The sequence below is a fragment of the Pinus tabuliformis genome, chromosome 2_2 (assembly GCF_031772625.1).
Source record: "Pinus tabuliformis cultivar Carrire ecotype Pingquan chromosome 2_2, CPIR1, whole genome shotgun sequence".
NCBI lineage: Eukaryota > Viridiplantae > Streptophyta > Pinopsida > Pinales > Pinaceae > Pinus > Pinus tabuliformis.
In genome coordinates, this window is record NC_142300.1 from 309,117,253 (window position 1) to 309,137,467 (window position 20,215).

Sequence of the window (20,215 nt, forward strand, 5' to 3'; positions counted from 1 at the left end):
GCTCTATAAGGGAGTCCTAATTTCAGCAGCATCTACCCTTAGGAATGTTCAGCTTTGAACCTCCTTTGCCTCTGGCCTAATGTCTGTATTTATAATGCTTTGGAGGAAGTTAAACAGGTCCACCATCATTGGGATAAGCCCCTCTTTCAAAGGGATATCTCCCATCTTCATGGGATAAGTTCCTCTTTCATTGGGATGCATGAACCATCTGGAGGCGCTCAATCCACGTCAAACCATCTTCTAGAATGCTCTAGAATCGACCGCAAGTAAGTTTTTTGAAGTAAAACTTGTGCCTTTTGACCTTTATAGGGGTACGCACCCACCCCTTTACAGACAGAGTGTACAAGTACGCAGGTACTATGTACTTGAGGTGCATGCCCACAGGTAAGAGTAAGAGAAAGTGCAGAACCAGAGTTATATTGATTTTTTAAAGGCTTTCTCTCTTTTTTGGAGTTTGACATGAGGAGTAGAGGTATAAGACTTGCCAAGGAGGACAGTATGGTTATTGATGGAGCCATACTGACTATAAATAGTCATGGTGACAAATTTTAGTGTAACAGAGCAGCAAGAGTTAGAGCAGGACATTGACTTCATGCCTCACCTCCAAGAGGTCAACCCACTAGCTTCACCCCATCTAGAATATGAGAAAGTCCTAAGTGAACAAGGAGACACTGAGATCCTTAGAGATTAGCCATAAGGAAAGATGCACAACATCTCATTTGACATCTAGAGATAGAGTTGTGAATTCCCACAGAGTGTCAACTCTAGAAGATCATACATCTCTGTATAGTATGAGGAATTAGTGATTGTATATGATGTGATCAAACATCTAGCAGCCTTGGTTGATGATACCAGACCATATGCCGAAGCCACTAGCTCAAGTGTTTGCTTTCTAATAGCTGAGAATGAGTGAATGGCTAAGGAACTAGAGATGACCAAGCAAGGAAGGGATTTGGTGACCGGGTCTGCCCGAACTAAACTGAAGAAGGTAATACTAGATGAAGTATTTTCCCTTGACACAGTTATGTGAGCATTGTATTCCATGTTTGGTACCGTGCATAAGGCAGTCTTCCATCTCAATGGATAGCAAAAACAATGTGCTAGAAGAGCACGTATCTTGTTGAACGTGCATGTTGTTGTTGATTACATGCAAACATGGATGATGAGATACAGGGGAGCCCTGCTTGACTTTCCTAAGATGATGAAGCCCAAAGTGGTTGAGCTGAAGGTAGGCATCTGGTGTCAGATATGGAATTACGAAGAGTTCCCGCCGCTCATCACTAGTATACAGGATTCCCATACATGGGTATTCAAGAGTATGGATGTTGTGGTGTGTGCACATGTGATCCCATCTATTGGGACTCTCACCTAGGTGAAGACAAAGGCACAAGTCTGACTAGAGCTTGACTTGTATTTTGATGAGTTGATGCACATTACCACCAGCATAGACTTGCCCATCAGTGCAAACATCATGCACAAGTATTTTGCTAGTCCGGCTGGATTGAAGACAATGATGTGCATGATTTCAGATGACTTGGATAAAGGAGCCCGAGTAGTGTACCCAAATTCTATGTTGTCAAGAGTCAGGTTCTAGAAAAATGTCTCCTTGGAACACAAGGACACCATCACAGTCTACCGATCTTGGCATCAATTCGCTACTATCAATCACAATGAAGATGTTGAAGAGTTGTTCTTCCAACAGTTGTCCAAGTCATAGTAATGTCTATCATTGCTTTCTCAAGCCATTTTTTGTCTCACATGGGTACATGTGCGTTGTATTGTAACATCTTATCAAGTGTAAGTTTAACTGTCGATAGTTGGATGTAACAGTCATAGAGTAGATGAAGAGTCATGAGGGTAAATGAATTGTGACAAAGGGGAATGTCAAGGGTCACCCCACCCTTTGCTATAAATAGTCCCTCATAACTCATTATAAAGGCTTTTAGTCAGCCAAGCTTCCGATATGACTATCTTAGAGAGAGCTTGTACAATATTGTAACGAGCCTTAGCTTCTCCACTATGAAGAGCTAGTACATCTCTTTGGAGGAGCAGGCAGTGGTGGTTGTAATGTTCCGTTGTCGAAACTAGTGGTTGGACATGGATGTATTGTATGACTAGAACTTACAATTCTTAATATAATAAGAGGCAATGCATTTCGTTCATATGTTGTATCGTATTTCAGCTATCTGTTTACTCTACATGATATATGTATTCGTTTACTTACGCATGCATGTATAGCTATTTCTGTGTATGTATGTATGAATATTTCTGAAATGTGTTGTTGGTTTAACCATCACTTTGGATTGCTAGCTAACTTTCCTTCCATGTTGTGATGCATCTTTGCTCATGTGTTCCCTTCTTAACTACGTGCTATCACAGGTTTCCAAGGGGCGCACTCATCTCAACCCCCGTGTGTTAGAACCTCTCATGCACCTTCCTTGGCTCACTGCATATGTCACACCCTTGCTACCAACAGAGTTATCTTACTCACTGCTATGTGAAATCACGTTGAAGGCATTACCGTAGGACCCACTACTGGGACTCCTACACCAAAAGGTTTGAGGTCTAATTCAGGCTTCTTATCGAGCATATCCCCTGACATGTTTGTGGGTCCAGTAACATCAATAGGTAGTTGACGTGTCATATATGTGGCAAGGAGCATCTCAAGAAGGATTTTCCATCATATCAAGGTGGTAGGCCTCAGATATACAATGCACATGAAGTGCAAACAGTTGGGGATGTTGGAAAAATCATTGCTCGAATCTATGCAACATTGGATAGTAGGCAAGTAGATCACCAGGTATCTATTATTGAGATGGATGGTCAGCTTTGTGATCAAGTTGTTTCTATTTTTGTTAATCCTAGATCTAATTATAGTTATGTTAATCCTCACCTGGTGTATAGGTGTGGTTTGAATAAATAAGTACATGCCGAATATTGGTTAGTGCAGTTGGCTACAGGTATAAAGAAAAGAGTTCATCATTGGGTAAGAGCTTGCACATTTGATTTGAATGTTATGCCTACATCAACATACTTGAATGTGCTTCCATTGGGATCATACAATATGTTTTTGGGTATGGACTGGTTGTATCTTCATAGGACCAAGGTGGATTGTTATGACAAGGCTATTGAGTGCTTGGATGACAATGGGGAACAAAGGATCTTGTAGGGTAATAAGAAGGCAACATCAGTTAGAATGGTCACAACTATGCAGGCGAAGCATAGTCACAAGAAAGGGTATGTGTTATTTGTAGTGAATATTTCTAGTCATAAAGGTAAGGATGTTAAGGATGCAGAAGTTTTGAAGAGGTACCTGATCTTACAACAGTTTTAGGATATGTTCCGAGTAGATATTTTAGAGTTACTACCTCATAGGGAAGTAGATGTTTCTATTGAGTTAGTACCAGGGGTAACACCAACATCAAAGGAACCTTATAGGATGAGCACGCCAAATTTAGTGGAAATTAAATTGTAGTTGAAGGAAATTCTTGACAAAAGATACATTAGGCCAAGTGTATCACCATGGGGTGCATCGACACTGTTTGTGAAGAAGAAAGATGGTAATTTTAGATTGTGCATTGATTAGAGGAAACTGAACAAGGTAACCATCAAGAACAAGCATCTGTTACCAAGGGTTGATGAATTTCTTCACCATTTGAAGGGAGAAGCAATGTTCTCGAAGATTGATTTGAGATCAAGATACCATGAGGTACGCATTAAAGAAGAGGACATACAATACTTCTTTCCGGACTAGGTATCGGAATTATGAGTATGTTGTAGTACCATATGGTTTGACTAATGCTCCAACTACTTTTTGTGCTTGATGAATATTGTGTCGTGTCCTTATCTGGACAATTTTGTTATTGTGTTCATTGATGATAAAATTATATATTCTAAGATTGAGGAAGAGCATGCTAAACATTTAGCAGTAGTGTTGAGATTTCTAAAAGAGCATCAATTGTATGCTAAGCTTAGTAAATGTAGTTTCTTTCAGACAAAGTTACATTACTTGGGGAATGTTGGTTCCATATAAGGCATAACAGTGGATCTGGAAAAGATCAAAGCTATTATGGAAGGGGAAACTCCTAGGAATGTGGATGAAGTCAGATCATTCAGGGGGTTAACATGTTACTACAAGAGGTTCATTAGGAACTTATGACAGATTTTCTATATTGTAATAGCCCCGGTGAAAATTTCATGTAATAAAATTTAATAAATGAAAAATAAGACCACAATTAAGGGACATTTATTCCAAGTTCAATGGTGGGAAAATATATCCTAGTGGGAATCACTAGATGTGTTTATGGCTAGGGAAATTCACAAAGGCTAAGGAAAAGGCTTTAAAAGGTAAAAAGACATTTTTGGCACATTTATTTATGAAAATAATGGAAATTAGGAGAAAAGTAAGGTGAAAGGTCACAAGTTGCATGTGAGGAGGAAATTGAAGGAAAATAAATGAAAATGAAGAAATTAGAGGCCTTATTAATAAAAAGGCTTATGAGGATTAGTTGGTAACCTTTTGTCAGTTCAAGTTTTGGATATCTCTCATTATTCTCTCTCTCTCTCTCTCACTCTTGTAACTTAGAATTTCTTGCAGCACTCTAACTTTGGATCAAGGAATGAAAAGAAAGCAAAGGAGAGGAAGAAAAGAAAGGATCAAGGAAGGAAGAGTAGAATCTGGCAACTTTAGTAGGAATACTTGCAGGTAACATCTTGCATGTGTGATTTCCTAGTTGGTTTTGACATGCATGGCTTTGCATGTTGGTGTATGGTTCTCTTGTTGTCAGTGGCATGGTTTTGTCAGGTTATGATAGTAGTTTTTAGCCTAGCCTTCCCTTTTTCTATATGCCATGGTATGTTGGGATGTTTATCTCAGTTTTGAGCTTTTGTTTGGTGGATGGATTTTGAAATCGGGGGCAGAGGTGGTCTCAAGGTTCATTCCCAAATGCCTAGGAATCCATTGACCGATTTTGGTAGGATACATGGTAAAGCTTGAGGGAGAAATCACGATTTAGGGCCTAGTGATCTGGGTTCAGATTGTGGTAAAGCTTAAGAGACTGGTCTTGGTTTAGGGCCTAGTGATCCAGGATTAGATTGCATTAAAGCTTGTGAGACAAGGAGATGAAAAATTCCTCAAGGATAGTGATGGATTCCAAATGGCATTCTAAGTTTGATTCAATTATGATCCAAGCACTAGTATTGGTTTGATCACAATTTGGTGAGGGTGGAGGTGGTTTAACCTATGGATTCCCTTCATTGTTTTTGGATTGGTTTATCCATGAGATCCCACATTCATGTTCGGAATATGGAATGGGGGCTTGGTTAAGCCATGTATATGGTCGAGTGGTACATGGAAGTTCTAAAGTTGGTTGGATTTGCCTATGATTAATGAAAGTTAAGTTCTCTTTCTGTTGCACTTGTTTATATGTGTATTTAATGGTTGTTCTATCGCTGCTATTTACATGGTTTTATGTTGGTTATAAGCATGGCTAATTGACTAGTTCAAGTCATGGTCATTTCATGTATTTACTTGAAATTGTTAAAATTATGGATGAAATGCCTAATTTATGTTATAAAAGTTCAAGGGAGAAAGTGGTGATCATTGTCATGTTTCATAAGATTTTTTAGTTATTCATACATTGTCTTGTATCCTAGACCTATAGGTTGCATTGATGCTAACTATTTGACAGAATGTCAGTCCCTGTTGGGGATTGTCAGGACTAGTTCTGAGGTTGATTTTAGGTTTATTAGTCTTTTCATCATGTCTTTGATGGATTCTAAAAGTTATAACAAGTTCTAGGAAGTTGCTGAAATTCTAGGCTAGAAAAGTGCCTTGAATTTCGAGGACATTGGCATAGGTCTATTGGGGAAGTCCCTGCACCCTGGCTTGCAGGCCTGTGATCACATCCAAAGGTCCCTGGATGTTGGCATGTCCATAGTATGACAACATCCAGAGGTTAAGAGGTCTAAAATATCAGTGGGGCCTATTTTAGTGGCTATAACACCCTCCAAAATTTTGGCATGCATCCAATTTCGGAGCCTACTTTGGATTTTTACTTGATGTTTGCAAACACTTAGGCTCACCTGGTAGGCTCGTTTGAGTACTTTCACCCCCCTTTCTTGACTGTTCAATGGATAAATTTTTGCATGTTGATCTCAATGCCATGCTTGCAACCATGTTCTGGTCATGAACAAGGCCCTTGCTTCGTGTGTATATGTTGTATTCACTATGTGAATATCCATCTCATTCACACATGAAGTTGTATGCATTGTTGCACAAGCGTTGTCGCAATCATTCAACAATCTATCACAAGCATTGCGCTTATCACTGGTACCATCAGTAAATCATGTTGAGCATATGTTGTCTTGATGGTTTGAGGCATCTTGTCATCAAGTTATGTTGAGTGTGTGTTTGCAAGGTCTCTTATGCACAAATTCACTCACTCACACACTTAGTCATTTTGTTGAAGTTCTGATGACCAGATCACCCTCTAATAGTCGAAACTCCACCCTATAATCGAATCAACTAACTGTCACCCAGAAGAACATAGAAGTGTCCAACAAGACATTTCAATCAGTGCTGCGCACAAGCTGATCAACCAACCCTCCTACTGGTCAACTGAAGAGTTTGACTGAGCAGTGACCTCGAGATTCACTCCCCTAAAAAATTTCACATAAGCTACAAAACTTTCCCACTCTACTAACTAATAAAACTATGCAGACAAGCTAGACATACACCAAGTTCCTGTCCTTGTCTCCCTAAAAACTTTGTACAGTTTTTCAATCTAGCCACCTAATCGGATGGCCGCCTACACACCCAAAAAACTACGTAGATTTCATGAGCAAGCCCCTCAGCTGCCCAACATCCCTCTCATCTCAAAAACTGCGCAGAGGTGTTTAGTAGGTCAACATCCTAGAAATTGCGCAGTTTTTCCATCTACTAATCACGCAGCCTACTGCTAGCTCCCTCCAGGAATTGTGCAGTTTTTGCTACCAAGCCACCTCGCAGCTTGTTGCCAGTTCCCTCTAGGAATTGCATAGTTTTTTCTACCAAGCTTCCTGAAGCACGTAGCCATCTCCCTCCAGGAATTGCATTATTTTTTTCTGCCAAGCCACTCAGTTACCTGCACTCCCTCCCTCCAGAAATCGCATATATCTTCCCTCTACCAGATCCCGTGGATAGTCACTACTGATCCAGATTGTCCATCTCAATCTCCTAGTGACCTGTGCAAAATTTTCACCAGCACTGCCCGGAGCCCGCATCCTAGCTTGAAACTTTCCTTACACAGTTTCATAACCTTTTCCTCTCTCTCAGTCACCTGCATCTGAAAGAGAATGACCATGCATCATGGTTGTTATGCTCTTAACCTACAAAAGATACCCAAATACAGAATATGTGAAGAAAGATACCCAGAACATAGAATAGTGAGAGACAACAGCAAATATTCTATTATTCAGAAAGCAATGTTCACTGGCCTCTTCGAGGGGGCAACCTCCAATAGAGCAGAGCTCAATACAAAAATAAGACACGACGCTCCTCGCAGGGAGTCTCTATCCTTTATATATGACTCATACATGCAATAGCATGGATCAATACCATGGGTTTTATTAATACCATCTATCTAATACTACGACCCATTTGCAACTAACTATGGTCTTGTCATTAATTGCAGGTTAACCACTTACAATTATTAATATGGGCTTTATTGACTCTTGACTATCACTCGATCCCATTACATAAATAAGGGGGTTATGGTGGGACCCTAACATGCCCTCCCCCTTAAGACTAGCCTTGTCCTCAAGGCTGAAGCTACGGAAACTGCTGAAGAATAGTGGCTGGTTCCCAAGTTGCATCTTTCGGAGAGGTGTCTTTCCACTTGACGAGGACTTCCCTAATCACGCGGCCCCACAGGTGCCTATCTCGTGTGTCTAGGACCTATTCAGGTTGGAGCCAGATTGACCCTTCTTCGTCCAATTCAGGTAGACTGGTTTGAATTCTACAATTGTTGCCAATCACTTTCTTGAGGCATGAGACATGGAAAACTGGATGGATTTTTGCAGTAGGTGGCAAAGCCAACTTGTAAGCCACTTCTCCGATGCGGTGAAGTACTTGATATGGTCCGTAGAATTTTGGAGATAGTTTCTGACAACCCTTGTCTTTGAGTGATGTTTGCTTATATGGTTGCAACCTCAAAAAGACCTGATCCCCTTCTTGAAATTGGTTCTCTGAGCGATGCTGGTCTACGTGTTGTTTCATGCAGTTTTGAACTTGATGAAGATTCTCTCTAAGATGGGTGAGCATGGTTGCGCGGTGTTGTAGGAGTTGATCCACTGCTTGTACCTTTGAGCACCCCTTGATATAAGAAGTAGGGGAAGGAGGGATTTGACCATATATTGCTTCATAGGGAGTCATTTTGGTGGTGGCATGATAGTTGGTGTTATACCACCATTCAGCCAGAGGTAACCACTGTACCCAAAGATGTTGCTTTTCTGAAGTGAAACACCTAAGGTATGTTTCCAGACATTTGTTGACGGCTTTAGTTTGACCATCCGTTTTTGGATGATAGGAAGTACTAAGTTTTAGTTGAGTGCCTTGTAGCCTGAAGAGTTCCTGCCAAAAATTACTGGTGAAGATCGGGTCGTGACCAGACATAATAGAAGTGGGCATGCCATGCAATTTGAAGATCTGATCCATGAAAGATTGAGCAACCAAAGTTGGTGTAAACGGGTGGGGTAGGGCACAGAAATGAGCATACTTCGAAAGTCTGTCCACAACCACCATGATGACTGACTTGTTTCCTGAGTTTGGAAGACCTATAATGAAATCCATAGAAACCTCCGTCCATATTGATGCCGGGATGGGCAACGGTTGTAATGTGCCTGGTGTGTTGACGGTCTCTTCTTTGTGGCGTTGACAGACATCGCTTCTGCTACGAAAGTAAGGATGTCCTTTTTCATGCCTGTCCAAAAAAAATGATCTTCTGGTGCAAGCATACGTCTTTTGAAAGCCTGAATGTCCTGCAATGGGGGATGAGTGCAATTCTGCCAAAATGCAACTTTTGAGGGTGGATGTTGGTGATATTACGACTCTGTCCCTGTAGCGAAGAATCGCATCGTGCCACGAGTAGCCCTTGGTGGAATTTGGATCCGCCTGCAATTAAGAAATGAGTTGGGAGAGCCTGGGATGTGAAAACCATTCCCTATGAGCCTCTTCAATCCATTCTGGAATGGGGAGGGAAATTGCTAGCAGAGTACTTTCCTCCTCAAATTGGCGAGATAATGCATCTACTACACTATTGTCTTGCCCTTTCTTGTAAATGATCTCATAATCATATCCCAGCATTTTGGTGAGCCATTTATTTTGTTGTGGGGAGGATAGGCGTTGCTCCAAAAGATATTTAACACTGTGATGGTCTGTGTGGATTTGGAAATGTTGCCCCAATAAGTAAGGTCGCTAGGTCTCTACTGCATGTAAGATGGCCATCATTTCCTTCTCGTAGGTAGATTGGCCCAGATTTCTCCCACTTAGTTGTTGGCTTGTGAAGGCCAAAGGTCATCCTTCCTGCATTAAGACCACCCCAATACCCGTACCCGAAGCATCACATTCAATGACAAAAGATTTGGTGAAATCAGGTAGTGCTAAGACTAGAGTGGAACACATGGCATTTTTGAGAGCTGTAAAGGCCTGTTGTGCATCCTCCTTCCAGAAGAATGAATTTTTCTTCAAGAGTTGAGTGAGGGGCTTCACTATGAGACAATAATTGCGGACAAATTTGTGATAATAGCCTGTGAGACCCAAAAATCCTCTCAGGCTCTTCAAGGTCCTAGGTTGAGGCCAATCCTGCATTGCCTGGATCTTTTTGGGGTCCACCTTGACACCTTCACGCCCCACAATGTGGCCCAAATACTCAACTTCTTCCATGCCAAACGAACACTTGGACATCTTAACAAATAATTTATGCTTGCGGAGCAGTTGCAAGAGTAGATCTACATGCTGAAGATGTGTGGCCCAAGTGCAACTATTGATGAGGATGTCATCGAAGAAGAAAAGGACAAATTTCTTGAGATATGGTTTGAGAAGGTGGTTCATAAGGCTCTGAAAAGTAGATGGGACATTACAAAGACCGAATGGCATGACTAGGAACTCATAGTGGCCTTCATGAGTTTAGAAAGCAGTCTTTGGAATGTCAACTTCCTTCATGCGAATTTGGTCGTAGCCTGAGTGCAGATCCAGCTTAGTGAAGAATTGAGCCCCATTGAGTTCATCCAGCAAATCATCAACCACCGAGATGGGAAATTTATCTTTGACTGTCAACGTATTGAGGGCCCTGAAGTCTGGACACATCTGCCACTCCCCATCTTTCTTGAGCACCGTGACCATCGGTGATGAATAAGGACTAATGCTGGGACGAATGACACCTGCTTCCAAAAGTTCCTTGATTATTTTTTCTATTTCATTCTTTTGGGTGAACGGATATCTGTATGGGCACACATTTGGGGGTTGGGCCCCTAGAACCAAGGTGATGCTATGATCATGTTCCCCTCTTGAGGGTGGAAGCTCGTGAGGCTTGTCAAAGACTGGCAGACGGTTATTTAAAATCTGTTGCATCTTAGGATGAATCGGCAGAGACTTGGTTGCAACTGCCTGGATAGCATTAAATTGAGCTATAACTCCATGATGGCCCTTTTTTAGCAATTTTTCCATCCTATGCAAGCTGATGATAGAGGGGGCTCCCGCCTGGAGTCCACGAAGGGTATGTGTGGAGTTATTCTGCTTAAAACTCATATATAACTCTTGGAAATCCATTGTGATTGGCCCAAGAGTGCGGAGCCATTCAGTGCCGAGGACAATGTTGCACCCTCCCATGTGTATGGCAAACATGTGGGTCTTCAACTAATAATCCCCCATTTGAAGTTTGACATTTTCACAGCAGCCTTCACATTTCATTGTGCCCCCATCCGCAATTTGGACTTGGAAGTTAGAAACTGCTCGTACAAAACAATGCACTGCTTTTGCGACTTCGTGATGGATGAAATTATGTGTACTTCCACTATCAATCAAGACTACTACTGGGTGATGTTTAATAAAACCTCTGATTTTGAGATTTTGAGGTGATGAAATCCCTACCAAAGCATGCAGCGAAATAACTGGTTCATAAGGGACATTGTCCTTTTGGTTGTCCTCTTCTACCGCCTCATGTTCCTCAAGTGGTGGATCTTCCTCCAATGAGCTGTAGTCAGTGGCATCAATTTGAAAAAAATTGGGCTCCTTGCATTTATGACTTGGGGAGTATTTTTCATCACAGTAGTAACATAATCCTTGCTTTCTTCTTTCGGCCATCTCTGTAGGTGACACCTTTTGGACCTTAAGTGTTTGAGTCGTGTTGTGAGCCTGTGGGGGGCGACCCTTAGTGGAGGAATTTGGGCGACTGTACTGGGCTGCTAACGCATGTTCCATGTTATGAGCTACCTTACAAGCCTCCGTCCATGTGGGAGGGTGGTGCAGGAGGACTTGGGCTTTTATGGCTTCTTTAAGACCGCTGATAAAACATTCCGTGTAGAACACATCTGAGAGACCCCTAGTGTGGAAGGATAAGGCTTCAAAGGTTGTAATATATTCATCCACTGTGCCAGTCTGTCGGAGCTTAGTAAGATGACCCAAAAAAGAAGATTCCTGGTCAAAGCAGTCTGTAAGAGCTTTTTTGAAGTTGGTCCAAGCCAGAAAAGGTCCATTGCAACGTTGATCCCATTTCCACCATTGCCACCTTTCATTGTCCAAGTACATGCTCCCCACCATAAGCTGAGTCTCATTATCTAAGATGTTATTCAGATTGAAATACTGCTCCATTTGTGCTATCCATGCTGTTGGGTGAGAACCGTCAAATTTATGCATATCCAACTTGGGAGGTCACTGACGGGATTGTTGGTGGGTGCCCCAGACGTGAGGAGAGTGGTTAGACTCACCCTCACTATGTCCATTGCCATTATATGCCTCCTTGTGTGCTTCCTCCTTGCCCTTCGAGATTAGGGTAGATAGTCTGTCAAGTTGACTTTGGATGGATTACAAGGTTAGTTCAAGTTTCTCAATCCTCTCATTGGCCATAACTTGAGCTCTAGTTTCTACCATGCACTGATTAGAGGTTCTTGAGATTTGGGACTACCTGAAAAAAAAAAAAAAAAAAAAAAAAAAATTAGTAAAAATTGAATGGTACCACCGTGCTCATCTCGTCATCCTGATTCTGATGGGCTAGATCACCAATAAGCACCCCAGGAGATCTCAGACTTTTTTTTTTTTTCCTGAAATCTCCTAATGGAGTTTTACTCCTGCCTTATGAATACTGCAGTCGCCAAATCCTCAAAATGTCAATGCTGCCAAAAGTCCTGTGAAAATTCTGCCCCAGTATAGGAACCCCACACAACTACTCAGATCTGGTGGATCTGAGAGATCTGAATGGAGGATCGGATAGCTCTGGGTTGCGGAACAGACTGCTGCTGTGGATCTGATGGATCTAATAGATCGGAATGGTTGGTCTACTAACTCGGAACTGCGGGACTGATGTCTACTGCTGCTGCACCTCTTTGCACGAGCAGATCTAGAAGAGATGATGCGTGATCCCAATATAGAAAAGGGAACTATGGTCTCGAGGAGTGTGAGGTGTTACAGATCGCAATATACATAAGGGTCTGACAGTAGTACTCGGCCCAATGTTTCAGGGCTCTAACTAAGGAGAATCAACCGTACCCTTAGCCGTACAACCCGACTACCCTATCGTATGGGCGAGTAATCTCTCTGAGTGCTATTCTTGGTGTACTGTAGTAGCATGACGGCCGATGGTTTATCTATGGTGAGGTTGTGGAGGAGCTAAGGGGCTTCCAATATACCCAGAAGGTACTTGGAAGACAGTCCGTACGTGGTTCTTTCTAATGCGCTACTACTCGAAGGGGTACCCACAGGGGTTACAAGGGAGTCCAAAAAGTGTGACCACCTCTTGTATTTCCTGCGTGAATGCCTCCCCAAATCTGTAGGTTTATGCGCTCAACAACGAATCCTATGGTTTAAAGACGCCAGAACACATCTGTAGCCAAAAAAAAAAAATTGCTAAGAAATGGAGATCCCACCGGCCCTGGAAAGTGCTCTGATACCACTTGTTATGCTCTTAACCTGCAAAAGATACCCAAATACAGAATATGCGAAGAAAGATACCCAGAACATAGAATAGTGAGAGACAACAGCAAATATTCTATTATTCAAAAAGCAATGTTCATTGGCCTCTTCGAGGGGGAAACCTCCAATAGAGCAGAGCTCGATACAAAAATAAGACACGACGCTCCTCGCAGGGAGTCTCTATCCTTTACATATGACTCATACATGCAATACCATGGATCAATACCATGGGTTTTATTAATACCATCTATCTAATACTACGACCCATTTGCAACTAACTGTGGCCCCCTCATTAATTGTGGGTTAACCACTTACAATTATTAATATGGGCTTTATTGACTCTTGACTATGACTTGATCCCATTACATAAATAAAGGGGTTAGGGTGGGACCCTAACAATGGTAGAATAGGAGGTTTATGGATTTGATGTCCTCTCATCATGATTGACTGTAGGTACAGGTACATGAATAAGACATGATGTGATGATAGATGGGATGAACAAGGAGAGTACAGGCAAATAGATGTGTTCGTGAATGGAGGAACGAATGATGCATGCAAGGGGAATACTTTGTGAATGGACGAACATGTCAAGCATGCCAAGGTACAAGCAAAGGAGAAATGTGCACATGGAACATCAAGAAAACACCAATGACCATCGAATACTCTGCACATATTGCCATGCAGAGGTGAAGTTGTGATACACCAAGAGGAGATCCATCACCTAGCATCACTACAGATCGACATGCATACCACCAGCAGCATGAGCATACCAGTATTTTCATTTCGATTCGTGTCTTGAGTCATGTCAGCCACATCACTACTATGGGCCATACTGTTGTAAATCAATGTAATGTAATGTGGAAGTCCACGAGGCCCACTTGTAATCTGAAGATTCTTGTAGAGTTGATAAGTCATGAATGTCATATAGTCATGAGGGAAGTTGAACAGTCACAACGGCCAGTTTTACCCTCGGCTATAAATACCCCTCATTTGTACATGCAAAATAGTTTTCACCTTTGCTCCTCCCACTTAGCCTTGAGAGTCTATAGTCTTTTCTTTGAGGAATGGTAAGTGGCTCCAACGCCCCTTTCACGAGGTTAGTGATGTATGGTATATCGATGTGTCTTGGAACTTTCACTTAATCTAGAAGCTTGATAACAGACCATCACATTTTCACACATGTATTTTAACTATTGTAAGAACTAATCTTGAACACTTGTAGTGCATGTTGATTTAACCTATGTTAAAACAATTGAACTCTTTTAGTTTCTCTAATGCATATATTGATGAAAATGTGTTGAATAAGTTGTTAACATTGTCCTATCTACGTGGGTTGCATCACTGGACATTAGACAAAAATTTTCACATAAAATTGTTATAACAACCGACTCTTGTGGGCTACTCTATTGGGTGTTGTACATGCTATCTTCAAGTATCTATTGTGACTGGTGTATCCATGTCGACCTCTCCTTCAGAAGTTGTGCATGTTTTGTTGTGTTGTGTGTCTCTAACAGAGTTGGGACTTTTTCCCCATCGACTATAGACTCACTTCATTCTTCTCCCTCTGTTGTGAAATAAACTTAACACAAGTAACATTATCATTCACCAGGCATGTGAACCTTGAAGACAAAGAAGACCACTCTCTCTTCCCAGAAAGAAAGAGTTGAGGAAAACATTTAAGATAATGGAAACCGGGCCATAATATTGTATGGGACTCCTACACCAAACGATGTGAGGTCTAGTTGAGACTTGATACTAGGGAGATCCCCTAAATGTTGGCAGGTCCAGCACCGTCAACACTAGTGCTAGAAGGAGGGTTGCTAGTTGTTTATGGTTGAAGGTCCTCTCACACCCACTCATCAATCATCTGGTCAAGGAAATAACTTGCACTCCCTCTCACCTACATGTGATTCTGAAGTTGGTTACTCCTCATCTCCAAGATGTGAACACGAAATTTCATATCAGAACCTTCGCTCGGTCCATTCCATCACCTGTCAGTTCAGAAAAGCAGTGGGACTCATCCCAGGAATACAGCATCTTCCATATGCATCAAGGAAGCCAAAAAACACTCCCACAAGGGTTTTTTTTTATCATCAGTGGAAGCAACAGTTCTTGCCACAGTCGAAGGTCTGATAGAAGCTGTTGAGAATGGAGAGGAACCTTTGGTCTTCCAATAAGGAGAATGAGACAACCTCATGATCTTGGGCTCAGACTTCAATACAAGAGGTGCAGGGGAAGCCAACAGAGGAGGCGAAGGTAGAGACGAACCAACAAATGCGAAGGTAGAGACGAACCAACAAATTCAAAGCTGGAACCATCAGATTATGAAGAAGAGGAGGAGGACAAAGAGCAAGAAGACATGGTTGACCAAATCCGAAATGGATGACTTAGGGGCTATTGGCTCTCCGGGATGCTTTGCACAAGATGCCGAAGTGGTCAGAGATAATGATCATAAAGTTTGACCCTGACAACACAATGAAGGAAGAAGATCACTTGGGAAACTTCTACTTATAGCTACAGACCCTTGAGGTACGGTATGGTGATGTTGCATGTAGATTGTTTACATGTACCTTGGAAGGTCACACAACAACATGGTATCATAGCCTTCTGGTCAACTCCATACATAACCAGGGTGCGTTCAAATGCATGTTTCTAGAAAATTTGGCTAGTGACAAGACCCCAACCATGTTACTCAAAGAATTGGAAAGCCTAAAGATGAAGGGGAAAGAAAAGGTAAAATATTTCAATCAGAGGTTTTTGTGCATATTCAATAAGTTTGCAGTGAACACGAAGCCTCATGATTCCATCATTGTCAACTACTACATGTCCACATTTCCAACCAACATTTCACAGTTCGTTAAGTGAGTTGTGAAACCAGCACTGTTAGAAAACTACGAAGAGGAAATCACTGTCGAAAAGGAGCTATGCACAATTGGAATCATCAAGGATGATGAACCAATGAAGGCCTCTAGAGATGTGAGCAGGAAGCCCCAAGTTGGGGCAAGCAAGGATAGAGATGAAGGAACAAGTGATATTGAAACCCTTACTCATCTTGTCAAGAACTTGACAACATAAGTGTCTGAGCTTAAACAATGAACAACAGACACATCTGTGAGCAGCCGACCACCCAGACAAAGACAAGGAAGCATGTCATCAGGTAACAACCACTTCTCGACTAAAACTATGTAGAGCTCCAACTTAGTGTTCCAGGTCAAAGAATGCATGAACAATGAATTTTTTTTATTTCATGAAGATAAGCACTCGAAAGGGTCTTGTTCGGACTGGAAATGAGTTGTAGGTTCTGTATGTGACCAAATGAAAAATATGTTGAGAAGTTCATAGGGACAGTATGGAGACACATATGATGATGAAGATGCTGCACCTGATGAGACCTCAAGCACTGGGGGAGTGATTAACATATATCATTGTGCACAAGAAGCACAAAAGACAAGCACTGAGAAGAAGCCCCCAAGCAAAATGAGCACGACAATCTCATAAGTAAAGGGGCTCCCCCTACATTTGGGGAAATTAAACAAAAGCTCGATCTACTGAGGGTTGATCCACCAGCTGTTCAAAAGAAGAAAACGCGAAGCAAGCCCAGGACGACAGTGACAGACAAGAGTACATCCATGAGAATCAAGCTGCAGAGCACTCTGCTAGACAGCTTGAACACCAGTCTTACCCTAGAAATCTCTGTGAGTCTACCTACGCTTGATTACAACATTGTGGAAGATATGAAGAAGATCATGTAAACATCATTTTGTTTGAGTTGGCTAAGATTCAAGGGCAACAAGACATCTTAATGCACACACTGGTGTAGTGATCTACAAATAGCACAACCTCTACTAGCAAGGGAGCAAGCACATATCCTAGATCACTCACAATTGTGCTAAACACACTCCAGATGGAGGAAGGAAACTTTGTTTGCCCTCCATTCTTGTTATCATTTGAAATCTTCAACTATAATGTTCACAACTGTTTGGTTGATTCTGGCGCGTCAGCCAATGTCATGCCACTCTCCATTGCTAAGAAGATCAATGTGCAATGGAGCAATACTTCCACGTAGATCATCCAACTCGATTTCACATGTGTACTAGCCATTGGTGAACTTTGCAACGTGATCCTCAGACTATCACATGACGGTCGAGTTCACCAGTTTATAAAAATTATTATTGTGGACATATTGTACTCAGCAAAGACTGGTCTAGCAAGCTGAACGGATACTTTTCTACAGACTGGTCACACTTGTGGCTTTCAAACAATGGAAAAAAGCAATCAAATTTGCATGTTATCTGAGAGATACATGAGGCACAATGTCACTCCCATCAATGGTGAGAACAAAACATTAGCCTTTGCAGAGCTCATGTTTGGAAACTGCCCGTTGGAAACAACGTTGCGGTGTTATCTCACATGGCTAGCTTCAACCCCACCAGACACACAGTTGGGTCTCCTTCCTTGCCCAACTGATGGGAATGAAACTTGTACAGTGCATTGTAACAATATTAGCAGTAGCAGTAGTGATATAAGTAGTAATAGTGCAAGTGCATCAAATGATCTGTGTATAAATGAGTTTTGGACCATGTATTTTGACGGATTAAAGATAATGGACCGCTTAGGAGTCGTATGTTTATTGATCGACCCAAATAACAGGAAACATATGATTTTAAGCCACTTGGAGTTTGAGTGCATCAACAACATTGATGAATACAAAGCACTCATGTTGGGCTTGCAAAAGGCCAGTAGCCTGAACATCGTCGCACTCAAAGTGGTAAGTGATTTAGAAATAGTGGTATGATAGGTACGTAACACCATTCATTATTTATCACTGCATCCCAAAAGTTACTAGCAAAAGGTATGCTGACTGATCTCTAACTTCAAAGCATTCATTATCACTATTGTACCAAGAACGTGTAATACATCTACCAATGCTTTGGCAAACACAGCTTCTAGAATGTCACCACTTACGGATAGATTTACTATTGAAATTTTATATAGACCATCTATCCCGAATAACATAACTAAATTACGGGTGTTTGATGATGATCAACAGATACTCCATTTCATGGCCAACACTGATACCTTCAAGGATGCAACAATTGATGAACACGAACATGAGTGATCTTTGCAAGCTGGGGCAGATATCAAGAAAGGCCACCTCATTCCCAAATGGTTGGTATCGTCAGAAAAACTCTATGACTTGCAAGAATGCTTTTAGGTTCCAAGGAACAACAAAACTCACAGCTCTACAATGATGCACGAAATGATTAACTTATGAACAAAACAAAATCCAAAGTTCATCAATCTCGATAAAAATTGCATGCAACATGAGTGACAAGCCTTTGTCTACTTGTTCAAATAGTATCAGAATGTGTTCACATGGACATACAATGATCTAAAAAATTACGACACGTGAATAATCCAACGCATCATTCTGATCAAAGAAGGGTCAAGCCATATCAGCAAAAGCTGAGAAAAGTACATCCGTCACTTGAACCCCTCATTAAAAAAGAGCTCACCAAACTGTTGGATGCATGGATCATATACAAAGTTCATCATTCTAATTGGGTTTCAAACCTTGTTCCTGGATGAAAGAAGTCCAGGGAAATCCACTTGTGTGTTGATTTTTGGAACTTGAACCGCACCTTAGACAAAAACAACTACCTCGTTCCATCTATGACGAACATTTTTCAAATAGTATTTGGGGTACATATGTTCTCTATACTTGACAGGTTTTCAGGATATAATCAGGTTCTGGTAGGTGAACCTGATAAACTAATAAATACCTTCCATATCAACTGGGGTATGTTCGCATACAGATGAATTCCATTTGGGCTTGTGAATGCATGCGCAACCTTTCAGTGTGCAATGGAAATTTCCTTCTACCGACTCATCAGATAGAGTTTAGTGCTGTACCTCGATGATGTGACTATGTTTTCAAGAAAACAAGAAGACCACATACACCATATGAAGAAAACTTTTGGGTGATGCCGTAAATATGGGATTTCCTTGAATCCCAGAAAGAGAATAATTGCAGTGTCTGAGGGGAACCTCCTTGGACACATCATTTCCAAGAGTAGGATCAAGGTTAATCCAAACCAGGTCTGTACTATCACATAGATCCCTCACCTAGCCAATAAGAAAGTGATGCAGTCCTATAAACTTCCTCGGGAAGTTCATCTCAGATTATGTGCAGATAGTCAAACCAATGCAAGACATGATTAAGGAGGGGTCTACAGCTGGGGAAAGAGGGAAAAGCACACATTCACCTGTATCAAGTAGGCTACTACATAAGCATTTGCACTCTACAGCATAAACTTCAAAAAATACTTCCTACTATACACCTTCACCTCTAATAACTCGCTCATTGCAATACTCAAACAGACAGATGAGATGAATGACGAATGTTCCATATCCTTCAGAAGTGCGAGCATGTAGGGACCTGAACTCAACTACCCTGTAGTTTACAAACAAGCATATGCAGTATACAAGGCGGTGAAATACTTCAGACCCTACTTGTTGAAAAACCATTGCATAGTCTATGTGCCTCACCCAATAGTCTGCTTACTGTTCGTACAACAAGAGCTGGGTGAATGATGTGTGAACTGGATGATAGGCTTGCAAGAGTATGATTGTGACATCAAGCCAGTTCACATTGTGAAGGGTCATGGTCTCTATAGACTCATAGCTAAGGCAGTACATGCACAGGAGGAAGAAGAAGGGCTTACTAGTTAGTAGTAGGAAATTGAAATGTATGATGTAGTACGAGCACCACCCACTATAAATGGAAACTCTTGGTACGTAGATGTGCACTAGTACCTTGAGTAGGGCACCATACCCTCTCACTTTTCCATCAAACAAAAGAGGCCATTTCATCTCAAATCTTTAGCTTATCAGTTGATGCACACGGTGATTTACATAAAGCACAACAACACAATCTTGCTCAGGTGGCTGGAGGCACATGAATTAGAGAAGGTTTTACAAGATCTGCATGACAAATGAGCTGGGGGTCACTTCGCAGAAAATACCCCTGCACATAAAGTTATGCAAGTT